At 46.4% G+C, this 12,740-nt stretch overlaps 1 protein-coding gene across 1 annotated transcript in view; it reads left to right on the forward strand.

Moving 5' to 3' along the window:
- The first annotated feature begins 914 nt into the window (after positions 1-914).
- PPARG (peroxisome proliferator activated receptor gamma) overlaps positions 915-12,740 on the forward strand; it is a 122,890-nt gene continuing 111,064 nt past the window's right edge. The window contains exon 1 of the mRNA XM_090022226.1: positions 915-987. The gene's annotated coding sequence lies outside the window, so the exon portion shown is untranslated. The remainder of the gene's footprint in view (positions 988-12,740) is intronic.

Below are 12,740 nucleotides of genomic sequence, written 5' to 3' on the forward strand. Positions count from 1 at the left end.
GGGGGAGGTGGATAAGACAGGACAGTGCAAAGATAAGATGTTGTATCCTGGAGCATCTGGAAATAAATGAAGCCACTCTAAATGTTCTTCATCTTAGGACTTTCTTTCCCATCCAAGTGCTTGCCAACAGAATCCAAGAGGGTGAGACAGACGGAAGCAGGACCCCAGGCGGTTTGCACGACTGTAGCTACAGGAGAAGAGGAGGGGTGCGCGAGGGCATGCGGGTGCAGTCATTGTGATGGGGGTGGTGATGGTTAACTGCACGTGTGTTACTGACTGTCAAGTGAAGACGGTAACACTTCATTTGTCTTCAAGTGAAGACTGGTCACAAGACAGGACGGTAAAGGTCTATATTTCCATGATATTATAAACCTACATAAACATGTGTGTGTGTTTCTATAGGTTTATAATTTGTTTCCATAACGTGTATATTATTTCTATCTATAGAAATACAGATTTTTGCACAAAAGAGCTTGCTGTCTCTTGGGCAGGACGAAGCGAAGCCCAGGACCGAACCAGGACCGCTCCCGGCCCCTGCAGCCGTGGCCGTGGGGAAAGGAGCCCCGAGGCCCCGGGGGCGGGGGAGATTTCGCTGCAGCTCCAGCCCTGCGAAGTGTCCGGGCGCCGGCAGGCCACCCCGGACCGCGGCGCAGCTCCATGTGCCGGCGGCCGGGCCGGGCCGCGCCGCGCTCGGGCAGAGGCGGCAGGGACCGGACTCCGGCGCTGGCCGGGGCGCGGGGACGGGCGTCGGCAAGCAGAGAGGTGGGGTGGGGTGGGGCGGGGTGGCCCGGCCCGGCCCGGCCCGCCCGCCCGCAGCTCTCGCCCCCGGCCGACCGGCCGGCACCAGGCAGCGCCAGCCCGGGGGGGCGGTGCGGGCTGGGCGGTGCCAGGCGGGCGGGGGCGGCGCCTGGCGGGGGCCGGGCCGAGGGGGCGAGCTTATCCCGCTAGAAGGGAACAGTTTCCCGGGGCGAGACTTGACAGCGGCAGGTCAGTGCGCGCCGGGCCGGGCGGGCCGGGCCGGGCCGGGGGAGCGCGGGCAGCCGGGGCGGCAGCGGGTGGTGCCGGCTCCCGCGCCCTCGCGCGCAGGGGTCGCGGGCGGGCGGCCGGGCCCCCGGGGCTCTCGCCGCGGCGCCGCGCGGGTCCCGCCGGCTGCTAACTCCGCGGCGTGCGGGCACATGCTGAGCTAGTCGTGACGTTGCACCCGTGCCATGACGTAGAAGCCTTCTTCTGAAGGCCTCGGAGATCCGTCGCTGTCCCCCTGCGCCTGGGCTCCAGAACTGGCAGCTTGTTATCTGTCCTTTCCTCAGACAGGAAAGGACTAGTTCTAATTGCCCCCAAATACAGACCTTTCACTGGTGAATGGTTTCTGTGCCCCGCTTCCTCTGGCTTGGAAAGAGCTGCTGCCGCCGCTGGGGAATAGGTGGCAGAGGTTGGTTTCCAAATGTATAAAGTATCTACCAGAAATGTGTCAGCGATGCTCTGTATAGATACTGTATAATACTTGTAGTACGTATTAGCTCAGAAGTATGGCCCATAGGCAACCGCTGGGCCTTGTTGAACCTGCAGTGTCATGAGGGCATGAGAACTGCCACTTACTGGGTCAGGCCATAGGTGCATCTTGCCCACTGCCCTGTGTCACAAGGGCAGAGAGTGGAGGCGGAAAGGGACAGTAAACTGGGTATGACCAGGGGCTTTTTCCCCCACTGTGCCCATCGCTGTCCCACTCACACAAGTCCTGTCTGTTGGGCTCTCATTGATATTACACTCTTATTCTCATCATTATTCTCTCTGGGCCTCACTGAAAGTTATTGTAAACTGACTTCAAGATTTAATTTTAAGTTTGTGAGGAATCACTCCAGAGCAGTGGTTTTCAAACTTTTTTTTATTTGTGGACCCCTAAAGCATTTCAAATGGAGGTGCAGACCCCTTTGAATTGTAAGTGTGGTTGTTCACATACTTCTGATTAATCATAGTCATCTTTCACAGACCCTGAGACATAATCTGTGGACCCGAGGGGTCTGTGGACCACAGGTTGAAAACCACTGCGCTAGAGTGATAGGGTAGTCCGCAGAGTGCGAATGTGGACTCTTGTCAATGGGAGACATAGCTGATCAAATTGAAGACATGCATTTTGAATAGTATTTTTATAAGGCCTGCTGCTGGGTTTGGATATGCTTGGGCATCAGGTGTATAAATGGTTTTACATTATATGTGCATGTGTGTGTAGTAGAGCTGCCTATAGGTGTGCGGGGACACACACACACATACGTACATACGCGCTATAGAAGCCCTACTAACGCGCTTATATTCCTTGATGATACCTAATCATAAAAATATATTGCATGTTATTGGAAATCAGTGTATCATGAAACCTTTGTCATAACATACCCTCATATAAAAAATTAGCCTTCTTCTCCAATTTGAAGTATATATTTTACACATTAAAATACTACAGCAAAATGACCATAAGTTGGTGGGCTGTTAGGATGAGTATTATAATTTCAACTTTTAACTTTTGCTTTATGTTACTGGTAAAAGCATCTAGCAGTGACATGGCAGATGAACTGTTTTCTGATTTTTTCAGGCCCAGTTCAACTGATGTCAATATAAATCTTTTCCTACAGCAATAAGTACTAGAATGATTTTGCCCATAGTTACATCAGCGAAGTGGGAAATAGCTTATAAGTAGAAATAAAACTGGGCAAAGTAATTCACAGCCAATAATTCACGTAATGATTTTTGCCTCTTACAGTTTAGGAATTATTTGAGAACACATTTTGATTTTCCCTGAATTATTATTCAGAATTATTTTCAGTACATTTTCATTAGCTATCTGCCTGTAGCCCAACTGTGAGCAGTTACTAGTGAATATTTGGTACTTGAAATCTCGGCTACTTTAATTAGTTTTAATTGGATGTTATGAGGATTTTTTTCTATTCCCTGTTCTAGTGGATATAATTCAGGTCTAGAGTACAGCTACTCAGGACTGTAAATTTAAAATTCACTTTCTGTGAAAATTGTCCACATATGTTTCTGCTCTAAAACATTTCTCTAGAATTACCACAGAAAACAAGCTAAATAAGGAGATAAGCACTACCTAAATTTAACTTGTAGAAAAATCAGAACAAATACTTGCAAAATAGTCCAAGAGAATTTTTTGCAAAAGTCACGGACACAATGCTTTCCACTTTTTTTCAAGTTGATTTGTTGTGACTTTATTGCCACTAGTTTCCTTTTTAAAATAAGCCATTACTGGATTATTAAAGTAGAATATTTCCCAACATAGCCTATTATCTGATGATTAATCCTGGTTAATCATTTTTTCACTCTTTAAAAGAGAGCCTTATTTTTTCAAATGTTTGCAACAATTATCAGTAATATACCAGTTCATTTTCTACATGTTAAAAAAGTTAAATGAATAACTGTGAAGGAAAAAAATCACTTTGCTCTGGTCAGTCTTCTGTAACTATACACCCTGAAATATTGTAAAAAGGATGGGTTCATGTGGTTCCTATTAACAAGTCAGTTCCTAAGGGTCTCGCTTAATTTTTACTGAGTCCTTATCCAGTGAAATTCCCTTACCTACTATGGGGGCTCATCCAAGTAAAGGCTAAATGAAAACTGATTGAGAACCTTGGGACCTGGCTCAGCATTAATAAGATTCATGGTACTGGAACTTAAACTGATTCCTATAGGTGCTGTATGAGACTTGTGAATCACAGAATTCCTATCCTCCAGGGTTCAATCTTAGATCTGGCTTGCACATAGGCCCCATGTGAAGTTCTCGCTACAGCATGGGTTCCTTCAGAAACCCCAGGGTCCTCTTGTGGCTTCTGCCGTAATAAATCTCACTCTCCTCTCCCATGTGAAGAGGCCATATAGCTCTAAGTCTTCCGTAGGTTTCTTTAACAAGAAGGGACTTAACAAACAATTAACTACATATAGGGTCTAATCATGTACTTCTTCCAGAGCTCAAATGCTCTTAGAAGTCAAGACTACAGGACCAGCTCATACACTTTATCTCACCTCCTCTCCAACATGTTTTGAGGCCCAATTACTAACTAAATCTACTAACTAAGGGTAGCAAAACTACTAGGCAAAACACATATCCTTTCCCCAAACAGTTCTTGACAATTAATTATGTATCTAATATTATGAATTATTTATTACTTGCATCTGATTGTGGACATTGAGTTAAGCACTGTAAATACACAAATGGGCTACACCCAGTAGCTTATCCCAATACACAAGATGCAAATGCAGAAGCAGAGCACATCTGGTTTACAAATCAAACCTTATAATTATATTTATGTGTTTTTGTTAATGTATACATCAATAATGGATTCTGTTATAAGAATGAAAATACATAAAGTTAGGCATATGTGCTATGACAACACTGTAACCATATAATACAGAAACATTTAGAAAACACCCACTCTTCTATATACCTGTCCCTGTATTTTCACTTTGCTTTTTGATTGATGTTGGCTACTATAGTGAAAAAACTTCCATTAAAAATAGAAAAACAAGATGATAAGCAGCTACCTCAAAAGCCACGTCATGAACTTCTGGAATCAAACAGCAGGTGATGCTTCACAGACATGCTTAAGCCACCCCCTTCCTTCATGACTAAGCATATCACCTTTAAGCCATGCAGCCTGTGCATTCAGGACAAAGTCTATGAATTCAAGTTTGTGAATCCCAAAGTCTACTATGCTGGTTGATAATTACCCTTTTTTTTTAAGAACAAAGCTTAACTATCTGTGTATATGTAGGTTCAGGCACACATGTATGTTCTATTATGTGGGTAAGTTCAAATGCATGTGCAATATCTATCTATGTACAGTTGCAATACAAGATGTGCATATATGCATGTTATTCCACTATTATGCAACAGCATCCTCCTTATTTCACCATATTCTGAAAGACTGCATATAGTACACACACACACACACACACACACACACACACACACACACACACAAACATACATGCATATAATGAAGGGCAGATCTAGGATTTTGAAAAGAAGGGGTACAGGTGGTATGGTGTATTATCACATGTAACAGAACACATATTTTTGTCCAAGTAAAAAGAAACTAAAAGCTTCACTAGTATGCTGAGGGCCTAGGGCTATATTATTCAGTTTAAGATAGAAGCAAAAGCAAACTTATCTTTACTGGAATGTGCATTAATTTATTGTATCATATATTATGTATAAAAAAAACTACAACAAAGTAGGCAAAAATTAATGCAAAGATGCTCTTTCATTAGTCCTATTGTCATTAGAATTAAATTCAAATATCTTTCAAATTCATAAAACAAAATCTAGCTTTCTTGATCATCATGACAGTGCATCCAGTGCTTCACTGAAAGTTATTTCTGCACCTGAGTTGGTGTGCACCTGAACTGATGTTTGCACACCTGACAATGTTTTTAGCTAGAGTTAAAAACAGTTTGCAATTTGAAATAGGAAATAATTGGTAAATAGGACACCAGGAATTGCAGAAAGAAGGATAGCTTGATTAGTGGAATATCAGCATATTAAAAAAGGAGATAGGGTCTTTAGCACCTATGGATTGACAAGTTTAGAAGGAATCAGATAGATCATAATAAATAATGAAGTCAAGTCATGTACTCACTGCTGTCTGCGTAGAAATGTTGCTTCTACTGCTAGGCAGTTGTTTTTAAACTTTGGGTGGATCAGGAGTCAATGTGGGGCAGAGGAGCGGTGCGACTGAATCACTCCCCTAGTTATATCATATTAATAATTTATATAATATGAATAAATATCTAGATACTCTCGATGCCTAGACTGAGAGATATAATACACAGTACTCTAAGTAAATGCTAAAGAAAACTGCCCTATAAAACATGTACATGCACACAACACTCGCCATCCAAGACTTAAATTCTAGATTGTTGCCCTTGGGAGATTTGCTTTGACTTCAGTATTTTCGGTCAACTTAACACAGGTTAGACCATAAAAGACACTATCCTACATTTTGAATGCTTCCAATGCTCCCAGTGAAATCACTGAGGAATTTGAGCATACAGAGAATATAGGACTGGTCTCCAGGCTAGCTGATGTTTGTTCAGCAAGGCTAGATCGCTAAAGCTCATATGATCACATAAAGGACACTGAAATATTGTATTTTATGTTGTTTTGGAAGACTTGTGAAACCAAAGTGATAGGTGTCTCTGTGTCGTGTTTTCCACTTAATGTGATTAGATTCTCATGTTAGTTTAGTTGTTATATGTTTGTTTGTTTTTTGTGTACAGGCTTTGCACTGAGGATTAGTTTATGCTATTCATACAAATCAGACCGAAGTCAATGAGGTCCCACAGTTGCTGATACAATGTTTACTGCTTATGCTGTAAAACATAAGGGAAAGAGAATGAGATTTTTCACATTGTTTTACACCTCTCTGTCAATAATAACATGAGCTTCACAGGGAACTGGGATGTCTTTCATATTTATCACAAGTCCGGCTATGATGTGTTATAGATTTCACTGCTTAGCTCCTACTCTTGTTCAAAAGGAAACCTCCACTAAAATTCCTCTAACTTCTCTTCACAAACACACACAGCTCTACGCATAAACTTTTGCAGCTGGCATAGAGTATGTGAAGCAGGTAGGGATGAGGGAAAGTTTGCATACCTTTCAGCTAAGTCCAATCAAATTATTTTTCAGCGAGGCTCATATTTGCTTAAAGTAGCCATATCCAGAATTACAATCTTCTCTTAAACCACTTTATATCATATGTAATTACACTGCATTCCATAATACAGTGTTTTATTTCATACTGCACTCTTTCATTATACTATATAATAAATTACATTTGTGCATACCTACAGAACATACAAGCCATCAGTTGTATAAATATGCTATAAGTTAGAGCAGCAATACTTTTTGCATCTCTCTCTCCTTCCTTCTGCGCTCCCCTCCCCACTGCAGGTGATCTTTGACACTCAATACCCACTTTTAATCTTTTTTTAATAGGTATGTTGGGCATATTTAATGTTATCTTGAAGGACTGGATAGCAGCTTACCACTACATCAGGACAGTACATCAAGGACTCAGTGAACAACTGTTCACTAGGGCATCACTGGGGAAGACCAGGAGCAATGGATACAAACTCCTGGAAGGCTGCTTCAGGCTCAATTCCAGGAAAAACTCCATCACAGTCAGGGTGTCCAGACTGTGGAATAAACTCCCTCCAGTGCTGGTGCAGTCACCTACCCTGGAAATCTTCAAAAGGAGACTGGATGGTCGCTTCGCTAGGGTCACTTGACCCCAGTTGTCTTTTTCTGCCTAGTGTAGGGGGAGTGGACCCGATGATCTACAAGGTCCTTTCCAGCCCCTAGCAATCTATGAAATCAGTCTATGAAATTCTCAACCTCAGTAGTTTGAAACTAACAGAATACCAAAAGACTTAGGTTTTTTTTCAAAAAAGGAGCTTTGAAAACAAAAATGTTAATTATAGGCTTTAACATTCTCACTTGGATCTTATAGTATGGGTAGTCAGAAAAACAGGTTTTATTTCCCACGGGATGGTGTGTTGTAGTACTGGCTAGGTATGGGGCTTGTGGAAAATGCAGCCACTTCTATTTACTGTTTCTCATAGGGTGCATATTTCTTTATGATAGGTTCAGGTTTTACATACTGTCTTTGTTGATGTCTTCCTACCTAACTAGCAGGGATCCAGGTTTTCCATTTGTTGCGGAAAAATGAGGATTTTCTCTTTTAAAGGAGAAAACATCAGGAAATCGTAGGTTTCCCCTTACTGGCTTCCTTCCAGCCTGCAAGGAGCTACTTGGGGCTGGGGAGAGCAGGAAGAGAGCAATTGAAGGGAGGGAGTGCCACGTGCATGCGCATGCATGCATACACATGGCCAATATATAGCCAGCCAGGGTGGTGGGAGCAGCTCCAGCAGCTGGATACAGGTAAGTCTATGTTGGTGGGGTTAGAGGGCCAGGGCTTGGGGACTGTCCAGAGGTCTGTGTGGGGCATATGTGTGAATGGGTGGGTGGCAGGGGTATGTGGAGTGGGGGGTGCTGGAGCTGTGGTAGGGCAGGGGGTCTGATGCAGCATTCAGTGCTGCTAATGCACCCAGGTCTGCACTGTTACCAGTGTGGCCTGCCCAGAGGCACCTCCTCTCCATCAGGGCAAGGGGGCAGAGGGGTCCTTCAGGGGCTTGGGGAGCCATGTGGCTGGGTTGGTGGTGCTGGAGGTTGGTGCCCGTTGTGGCAAGTCAGTAGGGGATGCTCCTGTGCTGATCCACCCACCTCACTGTGCCTGACTACCTTCCAGACTCTGAGTGCCTCCCTTGGGATGCCTCATGCCTGGCCGACCCCCTTCCTGAAGCACACTTGCAAGTCTGGGGGTAAGGCTGCCACCACTCATGAGGCTCAGTCTTTTAGTGGCTCTGTGCCTCATGAGGTACACAAGTTTTATAGACCTGAAGATTACTTGACCCACTACAAGAACCTGGGGTGCTTCCTTTAGTCTGACGCACAAATCAAGGTCTCCCTTAGTCACCTGGACCAAGGGGACCCCAAGGCATAATCTAGATCCTCTTCCAATAAGTCTCCCACTCTAGGTACATAAGAGAACTTTATTGATTACAAGAAATAGGTTTGGAAGTAGGTACCAATATCAGAAAAATACCTTAGAGGAAATGGGTTGGCTAGGTAGCCTTTGATTACTCACCTATATTACTACAAGCTATATATCTGGTTAGATTATAAGGAGCTTACTCACAAGTATCATCCAGAGGCTGATAGAGCTTTCTTCTGGAGGCAGGTAGTTCGTAGTGTGCCCATGTGTTTCAAGAGAGAGAGCTAGATAGTTGATCTGCTCTCTGTGTCTTCATCATGGCTGCTGCACCTCCTCCTGGGCAGTCCTTAGCTTATATAGACCTCATTTACCTGATCCAATGAAGGCCAGCAGTTGTTGGCTGCCAGCCAACCAGTTTGAATTGCATCACTGGTTGCCGGGTAGACTGGCACTATCTCTAGCCCTGCTCCCAGTCATGATGTCACTGCTCAGAACAATAGGGAAGATAAGCCCACCCAGGCGTGTGAGGCCAGTCACATAGGCAAAGGGAGCAGGTTCCCCACTTCCTCAGGAATTTATCCAGCTCAGGGTTACTTGAAGCAGATGGAGGCAGGGGTGCCTGCCCTCTGCAATGACCATGGTAACCAAATTGTCAGATAGGTAATAAGTGTGATAGCAGAGTTTGGGGAGAGACTCAGATGGCATTCTGCCACACCCATACTGTCATGCACCCCAAGCCCTCAGCAGGGGGTGCCAGAAGTGTTCTGTCTTCCTTCCTCCAGTCTGTAATGGGGCTGGACTCACTCTGCCACCACCCGCACAAGCTGGAGCCACTGCACCCTGGCCTGGATGGGACAGGACCTGGAGCCCGCCACCCTCCTCTTGCTGCCTGCAGCATGGCCCAGGCCAGAGCCGTGCTCCACTTCAGGCTGCTGCTGGGGAGGATGGTACTGGTCCTCCCCACCATGCTGCAGCCCCAGCCTCCACTAGCAGTGCAAGCTTGCGTATGATGCCTCAGATCTTCTGTGGTTCTGCATGAGGTGTGCTGCATGCACCTCATTCTGGAGGCCATCCCCACTGTGTCCCCACAGACCACTATCCTGTGAAGTCACATGGGGCAGCAAGAGACCCCACTCCAGCAGGGAGTGAGGGGCACCGGGAGAGCCAGGGGCTGCAGGTTGGGAGTGAGGGGCACTGGCGGGGACTGGGGGAAGCAGGTTGGATGTGAGGGGCATCAGAATTGCTTTTGGGGGGTAGGAGACTGTGGGTTGGGAGTGAGGGGCACTGCAAGGGTCGGGGCTGTGGGTCAGGAGTGAGGGGCACCATCAGGGTAAGGGGGATGTGGCTTGGGAGTGAGGGGCAACAGCATAGATTCAGAGAAGGGACCTCAAAGGATCATCAAGTCTGACCCCCAGCCAGTGGCAGAGAAAAGTGCTGGGATCATGTGACTCAAGCCAGGTGCTTGTCCAGTCTCCTCTTGAAGACCCCCAAGGTAGGGGAGAGCACCACCTCCCTTGGAAGCCCATTCCAGATTTTGGCAACCCTAACCTTGAAGTTCTTCCAGATGTCCAACCTAGATCTACTCTCCATCAGCTTGTGGCCATTTTTCTGGTTAGTCCAAAGAGTGCTCTGGTAAACAGAGCATCTCTATTCCCTGCTGTTCCCTCTCCCCCTCCCCGATGAATTTGTATACTGCCACAAGATCCTCCCTCAGCCTTCTCTTGCAGAGCCTGAAAAGGCCTAGGTCCCTCAGCCTTTCCTCATAAAGCCTTCCCTGCAGGCCTCTTAACCATATGAGTGGCCCTCCTCTGGACCCTCTCAAGGTTGTCCATATCCTTTTTGAGTTGTGGATCCCAGAATTGGATGCAGTACTCTAACTGTGGCCTGACCAGTGCCACATAGAGGGGGAGCATCACCTCCCTGGACCTGTTTGTGATGCACCTACAAAGTGCAGTTAGGTCTGCTAATTACTTCATCTCATTGACTACTCATGTTCATCCTGGAGTTGACAATGACTCCGAGACTCTTTCTGCCTCTGTGCTGGTAAGAAGGTCATCCCCCAGCCTATAGAAGGTCATCCCCCAGCCTATAGGTGTGCTGGTGATTCCCTCTCAGTAGGTGCAGCACCTTGTACTTATCCTTGTTGAACTGCATCCTATTATTTTCTGCCCACTTCTCTAACCATCTAGGTCCACCTAGATTCAGTTTCTTCCCATGAGTGTGTTTGCTTTGCCCCATAGTTTGGTGTCATCTGCAAATTTGGACAGAGTGCTTTCCATGCCCTCATCCAGTTCACTGATGAAGATGTTGAACAGCACCAGCCCAAGGACCAAACCTTAGGGGACCCCACTGCCCATATCTTTCAAGGTCAATACTGACCCATCCACCACCACTCTCTGGGTACAACCCTTAAGCCAGTTTGCCACCCACATGACTGTGTAGTCATCTATGGCACAACCATTCAAGTTGGCATAGGCAGGGCACTGGCATATCAGGGTTGCTCAGTGCCATAAAGCAGTGGGGAGTGGGGAACGACAGCCGCAGCTGGATCTGCATCCTGGTGAGTGAAGAGGGCAGGGGAACCCCTGATTTTCTTTGATAAAAAACTAAAAATTAGTTGTATGTGTTTCCTTCTGTGGTACCTCAGCTACCATATTTTATGTTGAATTTTCAGTGCTTATTTTGTACTGTTACTAGATTCATTTTTAACCCCATCCAATAATTTCAAAACAAGAACATTTTTTTCCATCAGTTGCACACCTATAAACCTCTGAAAATCAAGAGAAAACAGTTATACCTAAGAAGCAGAACATTACATTCAAAGCTTATACAGTTTTCTTTTTCTGTGATCTTATTTAAATTACACTCTTCCACACATTTCTATAAATTGGAAACCCAGTGGAGATTTGGAGCTTATTGAAGAACAAGTATGGGAGATTATGAGGACGTTTGAGACTGAGGTGTCAGCTGTCTCTAGGACAATGAAAGAATACCATTTCATCTGATAGCCCTATTCCCAACTCCCATCTATCCCTGAAATGAGGTACTTACAATTCACTAGTGGTGCAAGTGATCCTCCATTGCTTGAAAAGTCACAAATTGCTAGTGGCTGGATTTTCTTCACCCAGTTAGTAGGGCTGTGTGAAATGGCTATGTTTTGTTTCAGTTTCAGATTTGGCCGTTTCAGAGGACAGTGATTCGTTTCGGTATTTCGGATCACTGTTCCATTCTGATTTGGCCGAATCTGTTTCGGAGTTTCAACACTGTTCTGGCGCTGATTCAGAGATTCAGGTTGGCTGGGGAGAGGCAGGTACAGCTGGGTGGCTGCAGATTCTCCTGCAGCTTCTCTGGCTGTGCCTGCCTCTGCCCTGGTGTGGGGAGCCATGGGAGAAGCCTCCATGGCTGCCCTGCCCAGCCCCATCCCCCATCTGTCCCCAGCCTCTGGGTACTTAAAAAAAAAAAAAAAAAGCCCCACATTCACCAGCTGTAGCAGTGGTGATCAGGGCTTCTGAGGGCTCATGGCAGAGCCCTTCCACCCCGTGCAGTGAAGGGAATTGCGGGGCAGTGGGCATTGCTGCACTCACGTGATGTGACAGCTGCCATGCAGGTGTCAAGTGGAGGGAGAAATCCCAGCTGCCCCCCACTGCCTTGCGCTGCATTGGGGGGCTCTGCCATGAGCCCTCGGAGGCCTTGATCACCACTGCTACAGCCAGTGGGTGTGGGGCTTTTTTTTTTTTTTTTATGTTCCGGGAGGCTGGGGCTGGGCAGGGTAGCCATGAGGGCTTCTCCCATGGGTCCTCCGGCTGCACCTGCCTCTGCTCTGGTGAGGGGTGCCATGGAAGAAGCCCCCATGGCTGGCTTGCCCGGCCCCATCCTCCACCAGCCCCAGCCTCCCAGCATTTTAAAAGGAGGACCGTGGGGCTGTGCTGGATGCTTCCTGGGGGGCATAGGCCCCTTGATCTGCACTTGGGATGCCAGCAAGCTACTGTTGCTGGCTGGGGCCAGTGCCAGCACTAGGTTCTTTCCAGCGTTCAGCGTGGTCTGCACTGAGCAGACTCGAGTGCTGGCACTAGCCCCAGATGGCAGCAGCATGTTGTCATCCCTCACACAGATCTGGGGTCCCATGCCCACCCAGAGGGCTGCAGGGCTGTGACAGACTCCTCCCAGGGGTGTGGGCCC

This window comes from Crocodylus siamensis, chromosome 11, assembly GCF_052110815.1.
Source record: "Crocodylus siamensis isolate JL-2025a chromosome 11, ASM5211081v1, whole genome shotgun sequence".
NCBI classification, from domain to species: Eukaryota; Metazoa; Chordata; order Crocodylia; family Crocodylidae; genus Crocodylus; species Crocodylus siamensis.